The sequence below is a fragment of the Anas acuta genome, chromosome 3, assembly GCF_963932015.1.
Source record: "Anas acuta chromosome 3, bAnaAcu1.1, whole genome shotgun sequence".
NCBI classification, from domain to species: Eukaryota; Metazoa; Chordata; class Aves; order Anseriformes; family Anatidae; genus Anas; species Anas acuta.
In genome coordinates this window covers 14,500,282-14,527,375 of record NC_088981.1, presented here as the reverse complement: position 1 = coordinate 14,527,375, position 27,094 = coordinate 14,500,282, and the positions used below count along the sequence as shown (strand labels likewise).

Genomic DNA, 27,094 nt, shown 5'->3' with positions numbered 1-27,094 from the left:
AATTTTTTGACGGAAAACACTTTGAAATCCTCTAAGGGAAAAAAAAAAAAAAAAAAAAGAAAAAAACTTAATTTGTTAAATGCAGCAAAATAAGGGTTAAGATAAAGGAGAACATGTTTGTAACGTCTGATGAGATTTTTAAATTTTTAGCGAAGTTCATAATATTCACTTACCAGAAATCAATAAGGATATAGATATACAGAATTTTATGCAATAAAGCTGCAGCATTGATTGCATTAATAACTGTAGACCTCTGAAGACTTATGTATAAAATGTGCTCATTCCAGTCTGTGTATATACCACATTGATTTTTTCCATCTGTTTTGATCATGATTAGGAAAATGACACTTCCCGCTCACAAAGGAAAGGTTAAAAATTTTGCATACATTTATTTGGCGAAGATACTCCAGTTATCAGTCCTACTTTTATGCAATGAAGTGTTTAAATGTATTTATCACCTAGAACACAAAGCTTTACTTTTTTTTTTTAATTATTTTTTTTTCTTTTGAACTTCTGTAATCTTTCTATGCACTATACTAAGCTATACCTTGTAATGAACTATGCATCTGATTACAAATAAGACATAATTTGATTAGATTTTGGATACTCTGTATAACTATCCTATATCTATGTATGCAGAAATGAAGACACAGATTTGAATGTATTCTTGTTTATTTGCAATTGCATGTGAGTAGCTCCAAATTATCCAGTGGGACCTGTTGTATGAGTCAACTCAAACCTATTTAGACAGTCACCCAAGCCTAGAGATAGTTGTTCTGTACTATTTCTTCATTGTATCCAGGATGAATTTGATGAATTTGGCAATAGTATGAAGTCTCTGTTTCTTTGTACCATTCCTCTCTCTTAGTGTCTGTCTAACCCATTTAAGTGCCATGGATAAGCTATTTATGCATTTATGCTGAGTGATATGCCGCTGAACCTAAACGTCAAGTGTATAAGTTCTCTATGGTTATTTATTTTCTTTTCAAAAATATTTGTCCATTTAAACAGAAAACAGCTGTGATCTTTTCTAGGTCATCTCCAAGCTATTTGTATTTCATTTATTTTTTCTTTGAGGTCTGACTACTGGACCAATTTTTCCCCTATATTTTCAAACAAAGTTCCTGCTGTGTGGTTGCAAATTAAATCAGTATCTAAACCCCATGGAATTAAATGCTTTTGCAAATGTAAGTTTTGTTTTGTTTTGACAGAATATCTGTGTACAGTCTGAGATGGATTCAGTAAAAATAAAATAATCTATGCAAAATTTACAGACAGATTCTTCTCACTTTCTTTTAATCACTAAACCTTAACTACCACCATGGGTTTGGTTTCTGTGAACAGTCTAGCTCATCTTGAGTCAGATATGTTATAGATGGCTAGCCAATGCTTGACGCACCAGCTAGCAGAAAACAACATAGCTGAAATCATGGTTGATGCAATCATGCTGTTTTGCAAAGTTCATGTGATCCTCATTTCTTGAGTACAGGAAGCATCCCACAAGGTGCGACAGTTTTCTCACAGTGAGGAGCTTCTTTCAGGTAATGCACACAGTGCTTACACAGAGCCAAGGACTTTTCAGCTTCTAATGCTGCCCTGCCAGTGAGGAGGCTGGGGGTGCCCCAGGAACTGGGAGGGGACAGAACCAGGACAGCTGGCCCAGACTGACCAAAGGGATATTCCATACCACATGGAGTCGCACTCAGAAATAAAAGTGGGTCAAAGAAAGAGGAAAGGGGGGGGGAAGGGGGGAGGAAATATTGGGAGTGATGACATTTGTCTTCCCAAGAAACCATTACATGTGATGAGCCCTGCTTTCCTGGCAGTGTTAGAACACCTGACTGACAATGGGAAGTAGCAAATCAATTCCTTGGTTTGCTTTGCTTTGCTTGCATGCACAGCTTTTGCTTTACCTAGTAATTTGCCATTGTCTCAACCCATGAGTTTTTGCACTTTCACATTTCTAATTCTCTCCCTCATCCCACCTGGGGAGAGTGAGTGAGTGGCTCTGTGGCAATTAGCTGCCTGTCAGGGCTAAACCACAACACTCTCCACCCTACCCATAACGATCCTTTCTGAAATGCTGCTAAACTAGAGACACAGCAAGGAGCTAATACCTAGTATTAGTGAAATGTTTCCTTAGAGAGTCACTTGTTAATTTATATATTAAAAAAATAATAATAATGTTCCCGGAGAGCACTTGTGAAAGTGAGGTCATCACCCATTCTGATCAACCTGCCAGAGGGAGACTTCAGAGTAGCCAGTGTTTTATCTTAGCATGCTGAGCACCAGATACTAAAGCAGCATTTCCATGCAGGCTAGGCACTTTCATCCAAAAGGAGTGAGAGATGGCCATGCTCTGCCCACTCAGGTGCCTGTGGTTAGCAGCTCAGCAGCTTCCCGAGCTGCTTCTGGAACACCACAGTTCCTCCTGCCACTGACCTCATTCCTGCCCACAGAAGTCTGATAAAAATAAGAACACACAATAGGTGTTCAAGCTTCCATGTTTTTCATTTCGGTTAACCTTCAAATCAGGCACACTCCTTTCCTGGCCTGAAAGGTGAGCAAAACATTTATAAGGCCTGTTTGTGGCTGTAGGAACTTCTCCTGGCAAAAGGCCTAACAACAGTCGCCTCCAGGGCAGCGTAACTGAGACACAGCCCTAACAGGCTAAAAAGTAGAAACCTGAGTCATTGCTGCCTGAAGAGAGAAGTTTTTTTTCCGACAGCCTTGTGGTCAGGCAGCTGCTAAGCGTGGCAGGAGAGAGTGCAAGGCACTCTCTTATTATCACTCCCTCCAGTAAAGTGACCAGAAGGAGCAAGCTATTTCCTTCGCCCTGGAGGTGCGTTGCCATCACTTAGTGGGGAGTAACAAGAGAGTACAAAGATAGGACAGGTAAAATCTGATTTACTTTTCTCCCTCACATAAGAAAAGCGCTCAGTCCAAACCACCACTGACAACATTTATGGGGAAGGAAACAAAAATCAAATACAGCATTGCCTTTTTAGTTAATTACATTTTGGATCTCGCTGCTTCTCGCTCTTCCAAAAGAGCAAGCCTGAGCACTCCTGTTCCTCTGGGGCACTGATAAGATTCAAGCCTGCTTCAGACCAATATTTGCAGCTACCTTCAACCCAATGAGCCATCGGTTGTTTTCAGATGTACAAATGAGTTTAATAAGGGTCCCAGCAAGAGTCTGAAATCATGGTTGACTTGTCACACCTCCAGCCCCCCAGGCAACATTTTGTTATTGATCTGTTTATTGCTTCCGCTGAGCGAACACTGTCAATCCACCTATGTCAGAATCCAGCCTGCAGCATGCAGTGGACACTATTATTACTATTTAAGTGATAAATGAGACATGCATTTCATTCAGCATGTTTTTGAAGTAGAAAATATTAATTTTTAAGGCACCAATGTGCAGGAAAGTACACAAGTCTCTTCCTTTTTGTTTCTCAATGCAACTAGTAATTGGTTTTACTGAACTCCAGATACAAATGCTCATACAAAACAAAATATTTCTATTAAACTTTAGTGTTTTGGTTGAACCTCATCAGAATGAATATTATAGGACTGAAAAAAAAAAAAAAGAGAAGGAAGGAAAGAAGGAAAAGAAGAAGAAAGGAAGGAAAAGAGGAAGAAAGGAAGGAAAAGAGGAAGAAAGGAAGGAAAGGGCTCAATCCAAGACCTTCAGAAGTCTGTGGAAGTTTTACTATAGATTTCTATAGTGTTTTCTATGAAAGCTTGGAAATACAAAAAGATCCATCCCAGTGTCAGTGTATTGCTTGCCAGTTCCTTCCATCATATGTGGGAACCATAACTTTTCAGACTATACCTTTCTTCCGTGGACAGAGGAAGGCTTCCTGCTGCCTGGAGACACCTCTGGACTCTATCCCTCCTGAAAAAGGCATTTCAAGACTTGTGCTGCCCACACAGCTCATCCTGAAGGAAGCAGTTGTTTTTTTCTCTCAAGCTTCTATGGAGAACACCTCCATTAGCCAGGTCCTGGACCAGTGAGTCACTGTCTGGCATGCACAAGTATGCTAGATTCTGGGAAACTATTCACATGCCCAAAGCTAAATGCACATGTAAGGTTACAAGCCTTGCTGAAGTCAACTAATTAGGAAGGGTTTGGAGCTTTTTTTTTTTTTTTTTTTGTCTTATTTTTGTTTCTCTTATGGTCCAGCAGATCCTGGACTTGCAGCGTAGGTTTGTCATCTTATTAAAGCCTTTACAGAGCATTTGTTTGTGTGCTGTGGTGAAGTAGAAGATGAAGTAGAAAGTAAGAAAAGAAAACGCTTGTATTTGAGAAACACTGTGTCTCGCTTTTAAAGCCAGAGCATATTACACCTCACCTATACTTTCATTGCCACTTTTAGTCATTCTGAAAAACATGCAGCTCACCTAGAGCAACAAATTACCTCATTAACTTTTGCATTTTCCAAAAGTGATCAAGCTGAAATAATAGATCATGATTCTTTCTGCTTATCACAGTTTTCCTTATTTACTAAATGCCAGTTGCCTGCTGGAAAAGGAGTCATTTCCCAAATTAATAACAGAAACAGCCTGTTTTGATTTGTATCAGTGGCACCTTTCCAGCTTAACTCTTTATCAGCCATATAAGACAACTGATTTTGTTTCTGTAGAGGACCTGAACAGCCATCAGATTAAATGAGAAAAAGACTGAAGCACTTGCTCCTTGAGACTAAGGACCAAGTGAGACAGCCGTTCTGAGTGTTGTTGGCCTATTACAAGGTATTTTCCAAATATGAATATTTTAAAGTGTGTGAGACCTAGAGGCATGAACAAGTTTCCAAGCACTTACTGAATTCATTATGAAAGACAACACGTTGCTCTGCTAGAGAACAAAATTCACGGGAAACACTTTTTTTTAACCTCCCAAACACATCATATCCTATGCTTAATGGAACAATAAAAGAAAAAGAAAGAAAATAAATCCACCCTTAGTATTTCAAAGAAATGCCATCCCTGGTCTTTTGGAACTGATAAAAACCCTTGACATCAGTAAGTGATGAATCAGACTTCCTTTTCATAGATGCTACAAATTAACAGTACGAAGTCTGTGTTTTGTTTGCTGTGGTCCTTAACAATATAGGGGCTGTTAGCCTAAGATTTCAAAAACTGAAGAGGAGAGATGAGTAACCTTCTCCCTGCAAAAAGATCCAAACCGAAAGTGTGAGAGGTGACCCTACAATCTTACCCAAATTGCTAAGAACGCATTATCATTGAATTAAAATCTATAGGACATAGGAATTTATCTCATGTTCATTTCCCACAGTGCTCAGAGTTATGACTCATGTAAAGAACATTTACAAATGTTAATGAATATGTACCCATACATTTTTAATATGGCAATGCCAAAACACTGCTCATGGATATATATATATATATCATTTTTATTTATTTATTTATTGAAAAAGGGGGGAAGGGAGAATTGTCAGAGGCCAAGAGGAAAAAGATTTATAAAATGCCTTTCTTCCATTTTTCTTCTCTTGTTCAGTAATCAACATTAAATGTCAACCTAACATATTTTAAACTTTCAGGTTTATTTTTTGCTGAGATACTAACTTCTTTTTAACATGCCTTCCAGTGTCAGTTCACACTGACAAGAAACATTAGTATTTCCCTCTTTAAGGATGAACTCAATTGAGGTGACATTAAAACCCTTGTGTCAACTGGTGACACCTCCTGCAACAAGAGTTTATTTTTCTGCCCAGTGCCATGCCTGGCATGCTGGAAGGAGGAGGCTCAGAGTTGGGCTGTGAAGCAGAAGGACTTGTGCATGGGAGGAAAGGAAGTTGTTATCTGACCTTTGTGCACCAGTGCTTTCAAAAGCTACCTTCACACATTAGGAAGAGCTAATCTATTGCTGGGTGTTAGCCAGGATCATTAGGGTTGCATATGTTTGATCCCAAGATTTAGAACCTGTGCTAGTTGCAACAGATGGAATATTTATTCCATGCCAGTTCATTCACCACTAATCATGACAGACTAGTTCTTCCCTCACCTTTTATGATGAAACTGTGTAACACACTCAATTTCCCCATCCCCAGGGTACTTTTTCTGTCTCTGATAAAACATAATAAACAGTCCTTACCTAACCTTGAGTTGATGAGTCCTTTAAAGCTTACAGTATATCATCCTTCCTGGGGCTAAAAAAGTGGAAAGTGCTTACTTGCTTAGACAAGCAATCTAAAAACAAACTAAATCTGCAAGTCCTTCTTCTACCACTTAAACTCGATTCACTTCAATTATTGTCAAGGCTGGTACACAATACCTACTATCCTAGTAAATAAACCCAAAATAGAATAATCAATCTTAGACACTGTTAACATTTAATATGCCCTCTATATATCTAATTTAATAGAAAATCAGATTTAACTTGGCACTGTTAGAAACTTTTTCCCCTCAAACAGTCCTAGCCTAGTTTTTGAAAAGGCTGATACAGTTTAAAACAGAAGAGTTTTTTTGTTTGTTTTTAGAGAAGAGATGAGAAAGACTACATTGAGATGATCCCAGAAAATTGTTTATATGAAAATAAAACCACTAAAAAAAATTCAAACAGCATCCGAGTGTCCGTAGAGCACTAAAATCTGTCAGTATATCTATTGGTCCCAGATCTAGAACAGGACCTGTGACCAGATTGATTGCTTCCAACTAGGAAGGGTAACAACTCTTTAAAAGTTGCACATAGTATTTCAAAAAAAAAAACAAAAAAAAAACGGAATGGAAAACATGACTTGTAAGAACACTAGCAATCCCTGAATAGTAGGGTCAGAAAAGTCTACCCATTGCTTTCTTTCAAATAATCCTACCCTCAAAACTTGTTTAGTTTGGAATAATGAAGAACAGCAGTTCTACATATATCCTAACTAGACCTCACACTGTATTCTAAATAGGAAGCAGGTATCACAAACCCCAAAAGAAACACAGCAACACACAGCAAAAGAAAGATGTAATAAATTATCTAATGTCTGGCACAGACATGACATCACCTTCTATGAAGCAAGTTCTTCAAGCACCAGTATCCCTATGTACGTCTTTCACATGCACTGGAAGAAGCAAGATGAAAAGAGGGCAAGAAATATCTGCATACATGCTGGAGAATATGATCCCTCACAAAGGCAGGGCAGCCTTGGGATTTATTGTTAAATCCTAAAAGGTTTTCCCCTTCATATTTTCTTAATTCAAGGCATTTCTGCCTAGATATATCAGGATTGGTCACTTTCCACCTCTCATTAGATAACTCATTTGCCAATAATATTCAGTATCCTTGGTCCAGTTATACACTAAAAATAAAGGTTTATGCTGTCAGTTTGGATCCTGCATTCAAGACAAACAGGCAAACGAATACATTGTATCTCCATACTTCCCAAAACTTCATAAAACGTTTCTCCATTTGTTTCCCCTGGTTTTACCATTGGTTGGCTGGCAGTAAGCAGATCTGTGTGTGATGACTTATTTCCATTACAATGGGAAGAGAGCTATTCTTGGTAATCACCATATTACAGTGTAACTGGGCTCTAAAAAAAACCCACTTGTTTCTCTTGTGAGACAGAACAGAATAACCCCCAGCTGTGGTTAGTCCACTAATGTTGTGGATAGCTGTGTATAGCCCTGCTGTCCAGTCTGGACTTACTTATAATTGCTCTCTATCACCTCCAGCAACCTCTTCCAGGGAGGAGCAAGCGGATGGGGAAAATCTGCCTGAAGACATTTCCAGCAGAAGTGAAGGAGCTTCTTGGAGGGAGGTGGAACTAAGTGACTCTCTGCTGGGAGTAACTGTCTTGAGAAAAGCAATTATGGGAATGGGAAAGTCTAATAGGTCTGAGAAAATAAAATGAATGCATCAATTTGGGAATGTTTAGCTTCAGGGAATGGCTGGAACAAGTTAGAGTAAAAAGGGAGGGAGGGCAAGATCCAGACTCATGCTTTCAAAGTTTGTTTCTCATACAGTTCATCAATAGTTTGGTCTACCAAGCCATGAAAATGTGTTTCTGTCTTAAAATGTCCCAGAAACACTAAAGCAAAGCAGCATTACATACTGCAATAACTGGTATATCTATTTCTCTCTTACACAATTCAGTTAGGGATTTGACACAGCATACTTTAAAAAAATATTTGTCATCAGTGATCGATTAAGCCCTCTATCTGCAACAAGCTAATGAGAATTTTGGAAAATTATGCCAGTTACCAGATACAGAGAACTATTGACAGCAAAGATTATACCCTAAGGTGTATTCACATATATATCACATGTTGTTTGGATTAGACAGCACAACAGGAACAATTTACAGAGACATCATGGTACCAAGCCCAGATTATTTCATTTTCCAAGACATAATCATGGAGAGGGTTAGCCTTTTCCCACAAATGTAAACAGAAAACCTTTCACTAATTTTTATAAAAAAATAGGATTGGTCCTTAAAACATTGTAATATTCAGGAAAATAAAATTACCTTGTTTATGGTCATAAGCCATAATACCATGGATCTCAGCAGCCACAAAAGATCCAAAATAGAAATGAAGACTGGGAGATTTGTGCCAGGGAAAGTAAAGAAAGGGGGGAAGCAGAGCAGACAACCACAGATACAGTAACACAAAGCTGGCAGCAAGACATGCATATAATGAGGCTGGGGAAAATGGTCTTTTGTTTGCCAAGTGCATGTACAGAGCAGGAAGAAAACCTCTGAAGCAAACTGCTATTTATCCTCCCTTGCTCCAAAGAGGAATTGCTGCTCTACAGTCATGTATCACACAGAGACAAGGTGTTAAGTCTAAGCCAAAACGTTAGGAAAAGCAAGGGGCTGGCAGAATAGAGGCCAAAAATGCTGCATGGGGTGGTATGCCCTGTGAGCAGCCACCCCTTTGGAGCCAGCACGGAGCACTGCAGAAAGGGCTGCTGCAGGGATGCCGACAGATGCTGCACCTGTCACTCTCTTGTGAGACCATGCATCCTCCTCTGCACCCTGCCACCGGCAGACAGAGGGACAACAACAGCCTCTTCTTAGAGAGAGGACCTACCAAGCCCAGATATCTTATGCCACCAGGCAATGTTTAATCCTGCTTTTACTTTTAAATGGATGCTGCTTTGATTGCAGAATTACCTCGTGAGTAGGTTGAGAGGGTAGGAAAGCAAGCAGAATGCACAAAACTATTCACCTTTACCCAGTGCAGGAATCTACTCAGCAGGTTAAATTCAGTATTTGAATCAATCTGCTGGAAGCAGAAGAGCCCCCCACCCTCTTGATAAAAAATAGCTACGTCTGAGGTGGTTCTGGCTGTACATATCCCAGACATAGGTTTGTACCTGTTCTGTGAGGCAATCTCAGTTATGAATACTTCAGGCACATCTCTGGGGAGTATCAAGTACTAACTTGGTCCTAAAGTAATTAAAATCTACTATGCTATTCTATTATTCCATTATTAAACGAAATTGTCTTTTAATTATGCATCCAACCAGCCACTAGGTCTGGCACCTGCTCCATTCTGTTAACAAAAAATAATACAAAATTAAAACATCTTCTGGTCACAGAGATCCTCCACTGGTCTTTCGTTGTGAAGCTTTGTCTAGTAGCTTCCACATCTTTGCTCAAAAACAACATTTCCATTGCACTTGTTCGTCTTGATTTAAACTGACTGAATTGCTTTTAATCTCTTTGTGGGATGTGACTGTGTGAAATAGTTTATGACCACATAAGGATGAAAGAGAAGTTGGTCATCCCTGGTTTACAGCTGAGGGGATGGCAGCAACAAATCTTTACATCTTTGGTGGTATATAAAAGCATGGGAAGATTTGCAGCCCCCTCCATGCTGCTTAGTGTTTTCCATCTCTCTGCTGCATTGGAAGGATGGTAAGCAGAGAACTCTGAAATGGCAGGTGGGCTCTGGAATGGAGTAAGACTTCTCTTGTCTACTTGGTCTATTGCCTCTGGAGGAACTAGATGATCTTGGGCTAGCCTGGCACCTGCTGATGTCTCTCAAGAGGAATATGGTTGAGGAAATAGTACAGATCTTCAACAAGTTTATTACTCAGTTCATCTACTTCTACTATTCATATGGATATTATAATAATATTTGTGTGTTATCTTATTCCTAGAGAGAACACTTTCTTTCTTTACCCTAGCTGCAACACTATTTCCATAGTAGCATTATTATTTAGACCATCTCAGCAGACACTGTTATATAATTTTGTCATTAAAAATGCCATCAAACCACACGGGCATTTATATAACAAGAGGGTACATGGAAATTCCAACCTTACAGACGCGTTATACAGGCTCATAATGCCACTTCAGCAGCTCACAGATGCAGCCTCCAACATCTATCTATCAATATGGATCTTAGTGCAGTCCAAATTATTTCACTATGAAGAGAGTGTGCACAAATAGCCTACAAAGAAAGCATATTTATTCACTTACAAAGAAGAGTTCCATGAATTTTAGTAGCTACTTTCCATATTTCCTTTTTTCCTTCTTCTTCCTCCTTTTTTTTTCTTTCCTTTTTTTTTTTTTTTGCCAGTTTCAATGAGTTTAGAAATCAGTACATATGTACATTATGAAGTGGCACGCTTTTGCTGAATTTCACTCCTGAGAGATGACCTCATTACTTAGAGAATGCCTCAGTGTCTTCCGTCCAGATGGCGTGCGTTTGTCTGACATGAGGGCGGATATAACTCACACAGATGCCCAGGACTTTAAAGACAGAGTGGGTGGGAGAGTCAAACCAAGCACTTGCTGCTTTTTGGCAGGAAGGTGCAGTTGAAATAAATGCTCAACATCTGAGTTTCCTTACCTTTATAAAAATACTCAATTAGAAATGTAGACATTTTCAAAATGAATAGAAAAAGGAGATCACAATGGAGAATTAACAAACAAACAAAAACTATTAGGTAAGGGCTTACGGAAAATTCTGGGACATCCTCACTAAGATTCAAATACACAACTTCACTGACATAGTTCAGGTTTCTTTGTTCTTCTGTTATGAAAGATGGGCACAGCTCTCTCTGTTTTACCATATCATTGTGAAAGTGTAGAAATTAATGGAAGAACACATGCAGGGACAAGAATTCTAACTTTTAAATAAATTTCAAATAAATAAATTTCAATCTGAGGTTCTTGTCAAGGCAGCAGTAGAAATTGTAATCAGCAACACATTTTTGATCTTACCCTTTCAAGGGGTCATTTCTGATCATACTCAAGATTTGAGTATAGGACTACCAATAAATTCAATCTATATCAAAAGAAACAATCTGTCTAATTTGACGATAAACATGTTATGTACCAGCAGAAATGGGCCTATATTAAATTACGTAGCAGATGCACAACATCAACTTTCCTTAGTTTTCCAACCATCATCAGTGGATGCTGTGTCTCATAACTTTTAAAATAACAAAAGCGCTTAAAAAACAGCAATACTCAAAAGTATACAAATGTCCTTAGTCTTGCAGAGTTATTTGAGTTTTTGTGTATTATTTCTCTTTTTGAAAACATGCAGAAACTGCAAAAGATTGTTAAATAATTATTAGAATTATAAAATTAGAATTAAAATGATAGCTTTATGAAAAGTATAAAGTTGTAGAAGCATAGAATCAAGCCCAGACTATAAACATCAGATTACATTTATTAAATAACAATGATTGGGGCGACAACTTAGAGGTTCAGGCGCACAGGTTGTGTTTGCCTCTGTCCTTCCGATAGGGGGGATGGAAGCTGAAAGGTGCGCTGTTCGCATAAACTCGTGGCTTCGTGACTGGTGTGACCGGCACAACTTTGGGTTTTTTGATCACGGGAAGGTCTATGCTACACCGGGCCTGATGGCACCGGATGGGATGGGCCTCTCTCGGAGAGGGGTAAGGATCTTGGGTCAGGAGTTGGCAGGGCTGATAGATAGGGCTTTAAACTAGGTAAGAAGGGGGATGGGGCTGAAGTAAGGACTGTTGGGGCTGTGCCAGGGGGAACAATAGCAAGGCCGGAGGATAAGGTAAAGGCCCAGCTGAAGTGCATCTACACCAATGCACGCAGCATGGGTAATAAACAGGAGGAGCTGGAAGCCATCGTGCAGCGGGCAGGCTACGACTTGGTTGCCATCACGGAAACATGGTGGGACCAGTCTCATGACTGGAGTGCTGCGATGCCTGGCTATAGGCTCTTCAGAAGGGACAGGCAGCACAGAAGGGGTGGCGGTGTGGCTCTCTATATTAGAGAGTCTTTCGATGTTGTAGAACTCGAGGCTAGGAATGACAAGATCGAGTCCCTTTGGGTTAGGATCGGCAGGGACAACAAGGCTAGTGTCCTGGTCGGGGTCTGCTATAGACCGCCGAACCAGGATGAGGAGACGGATGAGGAGTTCTACAGGCAGCTGACAGAAGTTGCGAAATCGTCAGCGCTTGTACTTGTGGGGGACTTCAACTTCCCTGACATATCCTGGAAGCACAACACAGCCCAGAGGAAGCAGTCTAGGAGGTTTCTGGAGAAAGTGGAAGATAGCTTCCTGACGCAGCTGATTAGTGAACCTACCAGGGGTGGTGCCCTGCTAGACCTTCTCTTCACAAACAGAGAAGGACTGGTGGAGGATGTGATTGTCGGGAACAGTCTTGGGCAGAGTGACCACGAAATGGTGGAGTTCACTGTTCTTGGCGGGGCCAGGAAGGGAACCAGTAAAACCACTGTATTGGACTTTCGGAGGGCTGACTTTGGGCTGCTCAGGACACTAGTTGGTGGAGTCCCATGGGAGGCGGTTCTGAAGGGCAGAGGGGTCCAGGAAGGCTGGGCGCTCTTTAAGAGGCAAATCCTAATGGTGCAGGAGCGGTCTATTCCCATGCGCCCAAAGATGAGCCAGCGGGGAAGAAGACCAGCCTGGCTCAACAGAGAATTGTGGCTTGAGCTTAGGAGAAAAAAGAGGGTTTATAATCTTTGGAAAATTGGGCAGGCCACTAAGGAGGACTATAAGGATGTAGCGAGGCTGTGCAGGGACAAGATTAGGAAGGCCAAAGCTCGTCTGGAGCTCAATCTGGCTACTGCCGTTAAAGATAATAAAAAACGCTTTTATAAATACATCAACACAAAAAGGAGGACTAGGGAGAATCTCCATCCTTTACTGGATGCAGGGGGAAACTTAGTTACAAGAGATGAGGAAAAGGCGGAGGTGCTCAATGCCTTCTTTGCCTCAGTCTTTAGCGGCAAAACCGGTTGCTCTCTGGATACCCAGTACCCAGAACTGGTGGAAGGGGACGGGGAGCAGGATGTGGCCCTCACCATCCACGAAGAACTGGTTGGTGACCTGCTACGGCACTTGGATGTGCACAAATCAATGGGGCCGGATGGGATCCACCCAAGGGTACTGAGAGAACTGGCAGAGGAGCTGGCCAAGCCCCTATCCATCATTTATCAGCAGTCCTGGCTATCGGGGGAGGTCCCAGCTGACTGGCGGCTAGCAAACGTGACGCCCATCTACAAGAAGGGCCGGAGGGCAGACCCGGGGAACTACAGGCCGGTCAGTTTGACCTCAGTACCAGGGAAGCTCATGGAGCAGATCCTCTTGAGAGTCATCACGCAGCACTTGCAGGACAAGCAGGCGATCAGGCCCAGTCAGCATGGGTTTATGGAAGGCAGGTCCTGCTTGACGAACCTGATCTCCTTCTACGACAAAGTGACGCGCTGGGTGGACGAGGGAAAGGCTGTGGATGTGGTCTACCTTGACTTCAGCAAGGCTTTTGACACCATCTCCCACAGCATTCTCCTCAAGAAACTGGCTGCTCTTGGCTTGGACTGGCGCACGCTTCGTTGGGTTAGAAACTGGCTGGATAGCCGGGCCCAAAGAGTTGTGGTGAATGGAGCCAAGTCCAGTTGGAGGCCAGTCACTAGTGGTGTCCCCCAGGGCTCGGTGCTGGGGCCGGTCCTCTTTAACATCTTCATCAATGATCTGGATGACGGCATTGAGTGCACCCTCAGTAAGTTTGCAGATGACACCAAGCTAGGTGCGTGTGTCGATCTGCTCGAGGGTAGGAAGGCTCTGCAGGAGGATCTGGATAGGCTGCACCGATGGGCTGAGGTCAACTGTATGAAGTTCAACAAGGCCAAGTGCCGGGTCCTGCACCTGGGGCGCAATAACCCCAAGCAGAACTACAGGCTGGGAGAGGAATGGTTGGAGAGCTGCCAGGCAGAGAAGGACCTGGGAGTGATGGTGGACAGTCGGCTGAATATGAGCCAGCAGTGTGCTCTGGTGGCCAAGAAGGCCAACGGCATCCTGGCTTGTATCAGAAACACTGTGACCAGCAGGGCTAGGGAGGTGATCGTCCCCCTGTACTCGGCTCTGGTGAGGCCGCACCTCGAGTACTGTGTTCAGTTTTGGGCCCCTCGCTACAAGAAGGACATCGAGGTGCTTGAGCGGGTCCAGAGAAGGGCGACGAAGCTGGTGAGGGGCCTGGAGAGCAAGTCCTACGAGGAGCGGCTGAAGGAGCTGGGCTTGTTCAGCCTAGAGAAGAGGAGGCTCAGGGGTGACCTTATTGCTCTGTATAAGTACATTAAAGGAGGCTGTAGCGAGGTGGGGGTTGGCCTGTTCTCCCATGTGCCTGGTGACAGGACGAGGGGGAATGGGCTAAAGTTACGCCAGGGGAGTTTTAGGTTAGATGTTAGGAAGAATTTCTTTACTGAAAGGGTTGTGAGGCATTGGAACGGGCTGCCCAGGGAGGTGGTGGAGTCACCATCCCTGGAAGTCTTCAAAAGACGTTTAGATGTAGAGCTTAGGGATATGGTTTAGTGGGGACTGTTAGTTTTAGGTCAGAGGTTGGACTCGATGATCTTGAGGTCTCTTCCAACCTAGAAAATTCTGTGATTCTGTGATTCTGTGATTCTGTGATTATCAAACCCAGGAGAAGAAACTGCCCACATAAATACAATGTTGTGTTAAATAATCCACATAGTAGAGTCCACATGCATTTTTTAAGAATAATAATAATAATAAAAAAGGGAGATTCTATCATGCTTTTAATTTGTGCTAAAATTTGGTTGAGCAGCCGTTATAGCCATAAATGACAATAGAACAGCCTAATGATACTAATGAAATATAAAAATTAAAACAATTTTAGCTGTTGAGCTCTGGTTTGACATTCAGACAAATACATTGAAATGATACATCAGTGAGAAATCTGCAGAAAACAAATAAATTAATGTATATAATTCTTTTCCTTGTCATTTTCTAAGCCAGTTACATAAAATGTACCAAAAATCATTGACTACCCAAGAAAATAGTTTTGATTTGATATTTGAAATATCCCTTATTTCTTTTGGCCTGTACATCTTAAATAACTTCATTTAGTGGGAAACTGACCTTGCAAGACAATTCAGAAATTTGTTATATAATGGCCACAGTACTGGAATCTGCAGCAACTCTCATTTAGATCCAGGATAAAACCATCACTGTCTTCACTAGGAAGTAGAGCTGGGCAAAATGTTTCCCAGACAGAAACTTCACCAAAACCCACAGGTTTGAAGAAAATGAAAGTACAACTTGGAAGAAATTAAACTGATCACATATTTACTTTCATTTTGTGAAACAGTTTGACAGAAAAAGGGGAGGAAGGGCGTGTAAAAAAGTTTAAAAGAATTTTCATTCTTAAGAAATCAAAATGTTTCATAGCTATATTTGAAAGGAACATTTCAATATATTATTCCAAAACAGGTTCAGTTTGAAATCTAAATGAATTTTAAAACTACTACTGGAATTGAATAGAGAGAGAGTAAAAAAAAAAAAAAAAAAAAAAATTCACTTTAATTTCACTTTAATTAAATATATGCAAGTATCAATACACAACAAAAATATTATTTTTCTAGTTCTCCCAGAGTGTTCAAAATTCCTTTGATTTGACAGCTGAGTTATAATATCCACATTTGTTGGGCTTTAGGATATTTTCAGTGACGTTTTGAAGAATGTGGTTTTTGCCCTTACTCCACTGCCAAAAAAATAGACTGCTAAATGATGGAACAATTTTATTTCATACTAAATAATGCACTGCATAAATGCAAAAGTATGGACAAAAGTAACATTAAAAATAGGTATTGCTGATGAATCAGGTGCTGACTGCACCTGAACATAAAAAGAAAAAAAAAGATCATAAATACTAATTTATAATTATTTATTTTAAAGTGTACTACTTGAAATAGATTTATTGCTTTTCTTTTTATCTTGATCCATTAACAGCATAGCCGAGGTTAACATATCCATGCACAAACCTTTCTAGTGGGAAACATTTTATAGCTTTTTCAGTCCTTTTTCCTCCTACAAAGAGAGTTAACATTGTTTGAAAATTTGTTGAGGCAGCCCTAATTTTGCTGGGGATCCAAAGAAAAATGTGTTTTATTAAGCTAAAGTCAAGGGTTTAAATGTTCAGCTGAAGAGCAATATGTTTATGTACTTGTAGAAGTTATCTTTGACTCTGACATCTATTTTTCTGTATTTAAAATGTAGGTAAGGATCCTGACTTTTCCCATAATGAGATATTTCACAAGTAACTCTAGACCATCAAGCTCTGTTCCCTCTGCTTGAGCCCTTCTCCTTTTATAAAACTCATTCTGATTGATTGTCAGCTATCAGGCATACAATCGAATATGCTATGACAGACACCTTCCAAATATTTATTCCGAGCTATAGAAAAAGATCTGTTAATTTTACCAAAACAAAGGGAGACATATGATCTCTTATTTAACTGCTAAGCTTTGCTTCCTCTGCTCCCTAAGAGGTCAACACACAAAATGTACACTCCCTCCACTATCCAAAAGAAAATATTTGAACAACCAACTTTTCTGCAAACAGGCTTAATCAATTATATGCTTTTCATTTGTAAATATCTGTCACTTTTGTTTATTATATATATATATTACTTATTTAGAATCTGTATTAAAAATACCTGTTTCACCCAAGGCTTTAGAGCTCTTACACACAAAGCATCTAAGCCCATGCGTCTTTATCAACACACAAAAATTCCCCAGGGTACATGAGCTAACAACTCACATTGCAGTGCTTCCTCCAAACAAATATCAATTCCTATAACACTTTTCCCTATTCTGTAGCTCACAAAAGGAACCCTTACATCATGCTTTTCTCTGAAAGCTAAAAAATAGAGGGGGAAAAAACTGTTTAAAGCATAAAAATGTACTTTAAAGTTCATTATAGAAAGATCCATAAGTGTTTTTATATTATTATTCATCTGGCACTGGGAATCCAGATTCAGCATCTCAGTTGACTACAGAGATGGTCACAGAGAAAGAGAAAAGAAATACCTTAGGTTTGAAATGACAAAACCATAATTTTACACATTAGTTGACCATCTGGAGACCATCAATGAACCAAGCAGAGTATTGGAACCATGCTCCAGCCAAGAAATACACCTGATACATTAACTCTACGTATGCCTTTTACAAAGCAGAAAGGTCTCGCCTCAGGGAAAAAAAAAAAAAAAAAAAAAAAAAAAAGCAATGAAAATTAATTAGCATGATAAAGAAGGGAAGAACTTTAAAGTTATCCTCAAGAATATCAGCTTAATCAAAAGAATAAATAGTTTATACTTGGAAAGGACTTCTCTAAGGAACACAAACTGTTATCTGTGATGCAAAAATGCTCTCAAATCCCCAAAGATCTTGAAACATTTATCTTCACAATAGGCTGCCCTGTGTGTCTTAAGGGGACCTATCTTTGAAATTTTTTTTTTTTTTTTTTTTTGCATGTCACAAAAGCAAGGAACAGATGAATTATATCAGAGTAAAAGTCTTGAGAAAGGTTGGAAGAAAATGATGCACAGGGTTAGGCAAGCAGTGACAGAAGATGTTATCAACATAGGGTGAGGCTGGAACAATATTAGCATTTTTTTTTCAATTCAGAAGTTTCAGAAACATTATCTAGGAGAAGCTGAGCACATAAGTCTTTACTCCAACATGCATATGGATAGAGAGTAAGAAGTGGCAGCCACCCTACAGAAGGGCTAATGTCAACCTTCCCAGGCAGCCAAATGCTCATGCTCTGCTTGGCTAAATGTGGGCACACCACTTCAGAGTATTCTGGACTTTGCCTCAAAAGCAGATATAAAAGTTTAAGTGATAGCTAGGATTTTATGTAATATGTGATGGGATCTCTGATACTTTCAAAGTGGAAGATTCCTTCTGAGGTTTTGAACAGGAAAACTGCATATGTGTTGAATTTGAGTCACTGCAGTGATTCAGATAAACCATTCAAGCAAAGGGTTGCAAGACTTTTCAGTTTACAGCCACCGACTTCACTGTGAAACATTTTTTGTATCTGGTATTTTAACTGGTAATTTCTCTTCCAGTGAAAACATTTAGTTTTTTGTTTTTTGTTTTTTGTTTTTTTTTTTCTCTTCTGATGACACTGATCAAAGCTCTTTCCTTCTGTGACCCTCAGAGACTTTTAGTCACCACAGTCAGCTCTGTTTTCTACCTTGCTTTTTACTTTAATCTTACCTGGAGTCACTCAGAAATGATGCAGTGTTTACAATAATGTGCTGAAGCTTTTCAAGTCCATCTGATGAAACATTAATAATTCATAATAATATAATAAATCATTTATGTTTCTGCAGAAGGATTTATCACACTGTCTTGCTTGAATCTCTTCTCTTTCGAGGTCCTATTTGTCATACACAAATACCGCTGGCAGAACTCAATTGGAAAACATGTTTCTGCCAGTCAAACCTTAGGAGGTGTGAGTACTCCCTGATGGCAGAATCGTTTTTGTAGGGTATATTCTGCACAATTACAAAATTTATTGAGGGACATTTCTTGAAATTAAAAACCTGAAGAAAGATTGAAAATTCAATAACATAACTATACGTGTATAAAATGGTCTTCTAACTATGGAAGAAAGGCATATGCAGAAGACATAGATTGCAGCTAGAAATTTATGCCCTTTCTTAAAATTTGTATTTAGAGTCATAACAAAGATTCCATGACTTCCTATAAAGAAAACCGGATTGGCCCTGCTGTTGTCAAAATAATATGTTAGATGAAGTAGTGGTTTATTGCTGAAGAACTTTACATCACTATTAGGACAAACAAACAAAAAAATCTAGACCACCTCTCCAAAAAGAGTACATTCATAGTATAGCACCCCTCATGTGAGACATAAGACTGGTTTACAGAATTCCTGAGCAAATATAGGACCTACTGTTCTCACAGGGGGTTGCAGTTCTTTGCTTCTGACAGCAAGACTCTCATGGATTTTATTTCAGGTGTTCTGTTAAACATAGACAGTAGAAAATGGTGTTCGTGGTCAGGCAATGCTTTTCTTTTTATCATCTTAATATATTAAATCAGACCCCAGTATTTCCATAATGGTGACTGCTTTGACCTTGACCCAAACTCTAACCTTGTGAGCACAATATAGATTCCCATTAAGTCTACAGGAGCTGCTTAACTGGCAGCAGCATTTGAACCAATTACTGTACTATGAAAGAAGACAGACAACTCCCATGGCTGTTCAACTAAAATAGAAATACTGAAATTCTCTCACCAGTCTTCCTTGGCTGAATGGGATTCAGCAAAACGGGACCTTAGTTCAAATGACTTTTCTTTAAACTGTTAGCTAGAGCATACTTGTTATCATTACTGTTCTGCAAGACCATGCTTTCTTTAAAGGAACTCTTGTTACTTCGCCTCTACTTTTGTAAGCTCATATTCTTCAATCTCAGTTTGTCTCTGAGGCCTATCTTTCTTATTGTGGGAAAAATCAATAGTGCCTGCATTTTGCCTAGACATGGTGGCAATTTCCCCCAATAAACTCATAGTAAATTGGGTATTCCTGCCTTCACTGCAGAAGTGACAGCAAAGTGTATAGTGAAAGTCCACTGGAATCTCCAGAATCTGTATCTGAAGGTTGAAGGTCTTTCTCAGGGATGGACTAAACATCTGAAGAAATTTTTCTTAACTTTGTTCTCATACTAGGTAACCTTGTCTGACTCTTTGGTATCATGTCTTTCCTCTGGGATCCTCCTTTCATTTAGCACCATGCTCACAGGAAGTTAACTAGCTCCACAAAAAGAGTTGAGTACTTGAAGACAGATCTGGCAGGCAAGAGGAATGAAGCACTGAAAATTTCAACAAATCTCCAGGAGCTGCAATAACACTGAATGCTCAGCACATTGTCATCTTGTCTGTCATCCCTAGGTCAGTAATAGAAATCAATTTCTATATGAAACTATCAGAACCTGGAGAGCTAGAATATTGCTGCAGGTGCTCGATGTCCTTTTTTTGAAAGCCCTCTCATGCCAATTTTTAACAATCAGGGGAGTTTCTCAGTTCTGCACATAAGGTATGACTTTTTTTTTCTTTTTTTTTTGTGCACAATATGAGAATTCAATTACTGTGGGACCTATTCAAAGAACACAGCTCGAAAGCTTCAGCATAAATTCAAGTGGCGTTCAAGATGGATAATTCACTTCAGTCACTAACATCTGCATATCCAAAATACTGTACTATCCAGCAGAGCAATCAAGCCCTTCTGCATAAACTCAGCAGGGCTGCTCTCCAGTCAGCTGGCTAAAAGGTCAGATGTTAAACTGATTTCACAATGTCACAGAAAAGCTTAGAAACTAGGAAAAAAAAATAAGACTTATTCAGACTATGTCAAGGATTAGAATAGTACATAATTTCAAAAGAATTAGTAACAGCATAAGCAATAAAATACAGCAAACATCTTTGCTAATTCTTATGCTATTGGTAAGTAATACTATATTAAGTCTGTTATTTCAGCTTATGGAATATTCAAAAGTATGTCTTTGATTTTATCCTACTCAGTTTGAAAACAAAAATGAGAAGTGCTGAGCGTGTAAGATTTTTGTGACACATTTATTTTAGTGAACTGAGAAATACAAGAAAACTTACATTTTTGTTTTGATGCATAATCTTGTTTCTTCCTGCCTCTAATGTAAAAATTAAATAGCTGAAGTGCTTGAACATCTTAGGAATATACATGGAAATCCCAGAACTACTTCGGTCATTCTGCACTGCTGCAGATGTTAGCATTGAATTGTCTTTTGATTTTAAACCAATTAACCCAACCATACATGAAGAATGAAGTTATAGCCAGATAATTTGGCCCATTTAAAGAGCTATAAAAACATAACAGCATCCCTGAAACAGATTTAGCTACATCATTGTGAATACATCACAACAGCAGCTGAAAACCATTTGGTTCCGTCCTGTGAACATGTAATACAAAACTAAAGGTGATTGAGCCTCATCTCAAGAGTGGTAAATTGACTCCACTGAAAAAAAAAAAATAAAAATTAGAGCTCAGCCCATACTCTGAAAAGCTCACTTTTTGATTGACAGCATTATTATGTGTTCACAGATAGTAGTAGTAGATAGCAGTATGCGTTACTCCAGGTTTATGTCTTAATATATTCTCTTCATCCACATATGTACAGTATCATTTGAGCTACCCATAGTTATGTATTTTAGCTTCCATCAGTATAAAGATCTAAGGCATCCCTTACTGTTCACAGAAAGCTGTTTTGATATTTATACAGATGGTACATCCTTAACCAGGTCTGCTAGATCCATTGCATATATTTTCTATATAGGCAGAAATGTTAGTTCATTGTCAAGTTTTCAATTCCAAGCACTGTAAAACAGTTACTGTAATTGTCCATAATCCTTCAAATCAGAGTACTGTGGGCACCAGCAGACCCCAGTTTAGCAATGAAATAATGTTATGGAGCTGTCTTTAATTAAACACCAGAGAAGTCAACTGAGGATTCTAGGTACTTGAAAGTACTATTCATGATATTTAGTATGCTTCCTTTTTAGTTCATTTTTAATGAAAATTGACATCTATCTGCCTTCCCACACGACATCAAACTTTGAATTAAATGTGAGGATGAGAAAAAGGCAAAGATGTATGAATAAGGCAGCTAGAACAAAAGTTTATCCATCATGTGGCATTGGACATTTCTTTCTGTATACGCAACAAAAAAAAATTAAGGAAATGCTTGATTAGAGGCATGGATCTGGGTAAAGGATAATATGCTAATCCTGAAACAAGCACTTTTTTCATGGCCTTTTTTTTTTTCCCCCCCCAGTAAAAGCAACAGACTGTTATATGAAAGGTCCTTCACGCCTGTAAGCAACACTCTATCTTTTTTTGGTTCAAAGGGAATTAATGGATATTTTCAATATCCTAAGCATGATTTTTCCTTATATATTTTGCTTTTGAACAAGTATGAAGTACTTTGAATATAATTCTGTCCTATTTGCTTCTCAAATGCTGGGCAATAGAAATTACATGTAATTCTAAGGAAAGTTCGATCACTGTTTTATGCTTTTTTCTCATGTTTTATTTCATTGCATATATTCTTTCTGTAATCAGAGAAAATGGAGGCTAAGTGGAAGCACTTTTGTTGTTGTTGTTGTTTGTTTTGTTTTGTTTTTTGTTTGTTTGTTTGTTTAGTATTCCTCTTTCATGATTGGGAGTATGGCAAATGCTTTAGAAGAAAGAAAGAAAAATCTACTACTGGGCTACCATAGCATTGTGTTTACTTAGATATATTCAGTGGCAATTTACTCTTAGGCATCATTTATGTACAAAAGTGTTTGACTACTGGACAACAGAGAGAGCTCATTGATCAAATTTACTTTTGGCTGTGCAGACAATTGCAATACAGCACAACTTCCATTTACCTCCCCCAGGGGTCAGGCACATGCAGAATGACCCACTTTCATCCTCAAAGATCATCCAAACTACATAACAGATACTGAAAACACTCTTTATGACAAGCTCTTCTTAGCCACTGTATTATGCAAACATATAGTCAACAAATGCAAAATCTTTCAGTTTTATATACGCCAAGATGTAGTTGCTGCTATTAATTTTATTGTATTTTAGTTCTTCTTTCCAGTAGAGTTAATACTGCAAAAAAAATAATACCATAAATACATATAATTCTACTAGAGTTGAATGTTCAGCAAAACAGTATTTGTCCAGCTTATTGTTCCACTGGATGCCTTTAGAAAGTATGAATAAATGTTTTTTCCAGCTTAACCTTATGTAATGCACGGAATAACTTAATCATTGAAAGATGTTCAAATAGTGACTGTTACTATTCCTTATTCCAATATGTTAAGGTAGGGGGGTAGCAGATACTGTAACAATAGCTGTTACTGTTCACAGAACAGTAAATTCAAATGGCTTGCAGTAGGCATTTGTTTTTATTTAATATTGCTACAGATATTTGTTCACTTGAACATCCATTAGAAGAATTTCACTGATATTAGTATAAATGGTAGTGGTTATATTCATCCAGCATACTATATACCTAGCACACAGCATTGATTGACTTAGTCATTTTGGTGCTGTAATGCTTGTTCAAACAGTGAAAGATAGCTAGACTACAAAGGCATTTATTTATTTGGCAACTTCAAGGAGCAGCAAAATGTAATAGTGACCTCAGCTCCATTGACACTCTCAAATAGCAAATTTCTAAAAATAAGATTTCAAAACCTACCATGGTTTTGTCTTGTACATGTTATTGCTTCAAGATGAAGAGAGTTGTGCTTCTGCAGATTTCAAGCTTTGCTTACCTACAAAGAGCAAAATTTGTTAACTGCATGCAAAAAAGGCAATGAATTAAGCTTTGTTGATTAGTTTTTGATCTAATGCATTCTGCATTGTCAAAAGGAAGTGGACTTTGCAGGAAAAAAATATAAATAATGCATAATAACTTCAGAAAAGTAAGAATGGATATCCTCTCAATAATCTCTGATATAACCATTCCCTGATATGTCAGAAACAATGCCATAATAACATGAATTTCCCTGCTTTCCATCTCAGAGATGGAAGCAGAACTTCAAAAGACTTGGCTAGGTTTGTGCCTTTTTTCTTAACTTAAAAATCTACCAATCTTTAGTCTAATCAAATCCAATAGATGAATTCCATCAAGGCTTTTTTTCTAGTACTACTTCTAGTACTTTTCTTTTCAGCTTGGAATTATAGAGATAATACTCCTTATTTAGCAAATGAAGTTAGAGTTATGTTAATAATTGATTTTTCAGTTTGTTAAATTAGCAAAGCAAATCAAACCTCCAACTTGAAATGTAAATACCTTCCTTGACAGAAACCACTCTTCCCTCCTGGTACTTCCATCTCTTTCACTCCCTTCCAAGTATTTTAAGTTTAATGAAACAATTCATATTGCTTTGCTTTATAATTTTTTTGTGGTCATAGTAATTTTTTTCTCAAATTCCAATAATGAAAAATACTTTAGTTATGTGTGTGTATATATATATGTATAAAATATTCCAGGGTAATTTTTCACCTTTGTGTTTTTTTTCTACTCTTTCTGTTCTGATAACTTGTTTTAGTTTTGGACAGAAATGGTCACTGAACACAGCATGATTTACAGATAGTTCTACACAATCTAAAAGCTGTAAATAATTTACGAGGTTTAAAAAAAAATAAAAAAAATAGCAGCTTTATGAAGCTTTTTCACAGCCCTTTGATTACTGCTAGGCAAAACAAGGAAGAGGTGAGAAAACCGAAACGTTATTATTTTATAAACAAAAGGGCAATTCTGCTCAATTTATAATGAAGAGATTGAGATTTCCAGTTCAGTTGGGTCCTTCTATCTTTTAACATGATGTCACCCCAGAATCAGTAAATGTTTCTTTCTAGAAAAATGACCTTTATGCTAGCAGACATAGTTTACATAATAACAATAGGTTACATATATTATTTACTGATCCCTCATCACCCTAAGGAAAACCAGTAGACCGTTTGCAGTTTACTGTAAATTAAAAGCAATCCTTGGAGTTCATGTCAATAAAAGTGTAGTTCCTGAACAGAGACACTTTTTGGATAAGGCAATGAGAAAATACGTTACCAATTCAAACATAGACAGGATATGGTATTTGATGTGTCATGATGAACTTGCTCTCCTACTTTAGAGATATTGGATGACATATTTGTTGGAGACAATTTTACTCTTCTCTTTGAAAAAATGCCAGTAGCTCTTCAGCAAAGCACTGAAGCATAAGATGACGTCTGGGCAGCATGGCATGCTATGGTCAAGGGAAAAGTCCCATTAAGCAATTATATTAATTATAAATTGCCTTTAAGAGGCACATGCTTGTACAGCAGATAATGTTCTTGCCAAAAAGATGGTACAAAGAGAATACTTGGCTAATCCTTCCAAAACTACTGGATAGGCTTAGCAAGTTGATGTGTTAACTCTTCATTAGAATATTTCTACTAGAATATTTCTAGTAATTTGATTTGCGTTCAATAAACTACCTATATCTTGGAGGTTGTCATTTAACACTATTTCACTAAATAACACACATGTAACTATAGTTTTAAGACAGGGTTAATTACATCAGAAGAAAACAGTTGATCGTGTTATGCAGCATTATTGACACAAAGTTGTGATGCTTTTGCTTGACTCAATAACAGATAAGCGCATATATTCACTTGAAGCAATGTATGCTGTCTATATGAATTCCCAGCATGCATGCCTATTTTTCAGTTTTAACAAAGACATGGGTTTTCTTTTCCAAACGTGCCAAAACTAATTTAGGAATTTAGGAACTCAGTTTTCAAGGACAGACAGTTAAATGAGCTTTCAGACTAACTTGTGGGCTCACTCAAACACAGTTTACTTAAGGGTGCTGACATCCCTAGGTCCCGCTAGCTGCTTAGTGTAGGTGTTTGGGTCTGCAAATTAGGCTCTGGCTGTAATTCAATACCTTGCAATTCACAAATGACAGATGAGTTTGGTCTTCTAGCTGAAAAGCTCATAGAGTGACATTAATAAAAATAAAAAAAACATTTGTTACTTAGACAACATGTCCTGGAACATATTTCCAAGTGTCATCAGAGAGACAAGGAGGCTGATAATGAGGACAATTTGTTTGTCACTAATCATCGTAAACACCAGAAAAGATAAAAATTAAAAAATAAATAAATGGAAAGCTGATGATCTGAGACTGATTTCTGTATTCTATTTTGGCCTCTGCTTTAGCTAGTTTTATTATTATTATTATTAAGGATTCACTTAGTGGTGGGTGTGTTTGAACAGCAAGTATGTTTAGAATCTTGATCGCTTGTGAAAGGAGTCCATCTTGGTACTTTGAGACTATTTAAGCAGGAAACAGTAGAACACATTTCATAGGAAACATTTCTGGTCTAGCAAACAGACATGACCTTTCCCAACAGATGGCTTTAGAATAAAAGCAGAACCCCAGGATGTGGGGCTATGTACTTAGCATACACCCAGAAGACCTGGATGAAAGTATTATCTGTCAGAGTGAGACTTTCTAACAGCTCAGAGCATTAATTCCATTATTTTGTTCAAAGGCATGTGCCCAATGTCTAATGTTCTGCAACAAATAAGAGAATGTGTTTAGCAGTCTATACTGCTAAACACATGCCAACCGTGAACAATGGAATATATGCCAACCGTGAGGACACACAAAATGTTGAAGACCCCATGTCACTCTTCCCAGCCCAAGTATTCTGGAATCAAACAGCGGGACTTTTTGTTTTCTGAAGAGAGATTTCTTTTATTACCACACAAACTTAGACCGCTGATTTGTCTTCCACTGCTAAGCGATTCACAAAAAAAAAAAAATCAGCAAACACTCTATTATGACCCTACACAGAAGAAACGCTTGTTTTGTAGCTGCAAATTTTCTTTAAAAAAAAATGGTCAGCTCTCCTGTCTTTCACAACTCAGCAAATGGCTGACTTGCACATCAGTTCTTATAAGCAATATCAAAATAGACCCTGACACCACAGAATGGTACTGTATGTATTTGGTAATTTTGGAGATCTTAAGCATGTTTATATTGATATTTTCTGAGTCCATATATAATGAAATATAGGTCATATTCCTGATCATATTATTCAAAGAATCATATTATTCAGAGATTGTTTTGTGTCTGTAAATTTGTCTGCTATAGATAAGATATACCTTGGAGTTCTCACTTTTTCATTTCATTCCTGTAATCCAAACATCAGAATCACATATCCACAAGCACTGCTGGTCATGAACCATATAAACATCTATCACAAG

At 38.5% G+C, this 27,094-nt stretch overlaps 1 long non-coding RNA gene across 3 annotated transcripts in view; it reads right to left on the bottom strand.

Annotated features, from left to right (window-relative positions):
- The window catches only part of LOC137853446 (uncharacterized), a 358,598-nt gene that overhangs the window by 132,003 nt on the left and 199,501 nt on the right, over nt 1-27,094 (bottom strand). For all 3 annotated transcript variants that reach the window (XR_011094506.1, XR_011094507.1, XR_011094508.1), the window contains one exon: nt 23,531-23,606. This is a non-coding gene — a long non-coding RNA (uncharacterized lncRNA). The remainder of the gene's footprint in view (nt 1-23,530; nt 23,607-27,094) is intronic.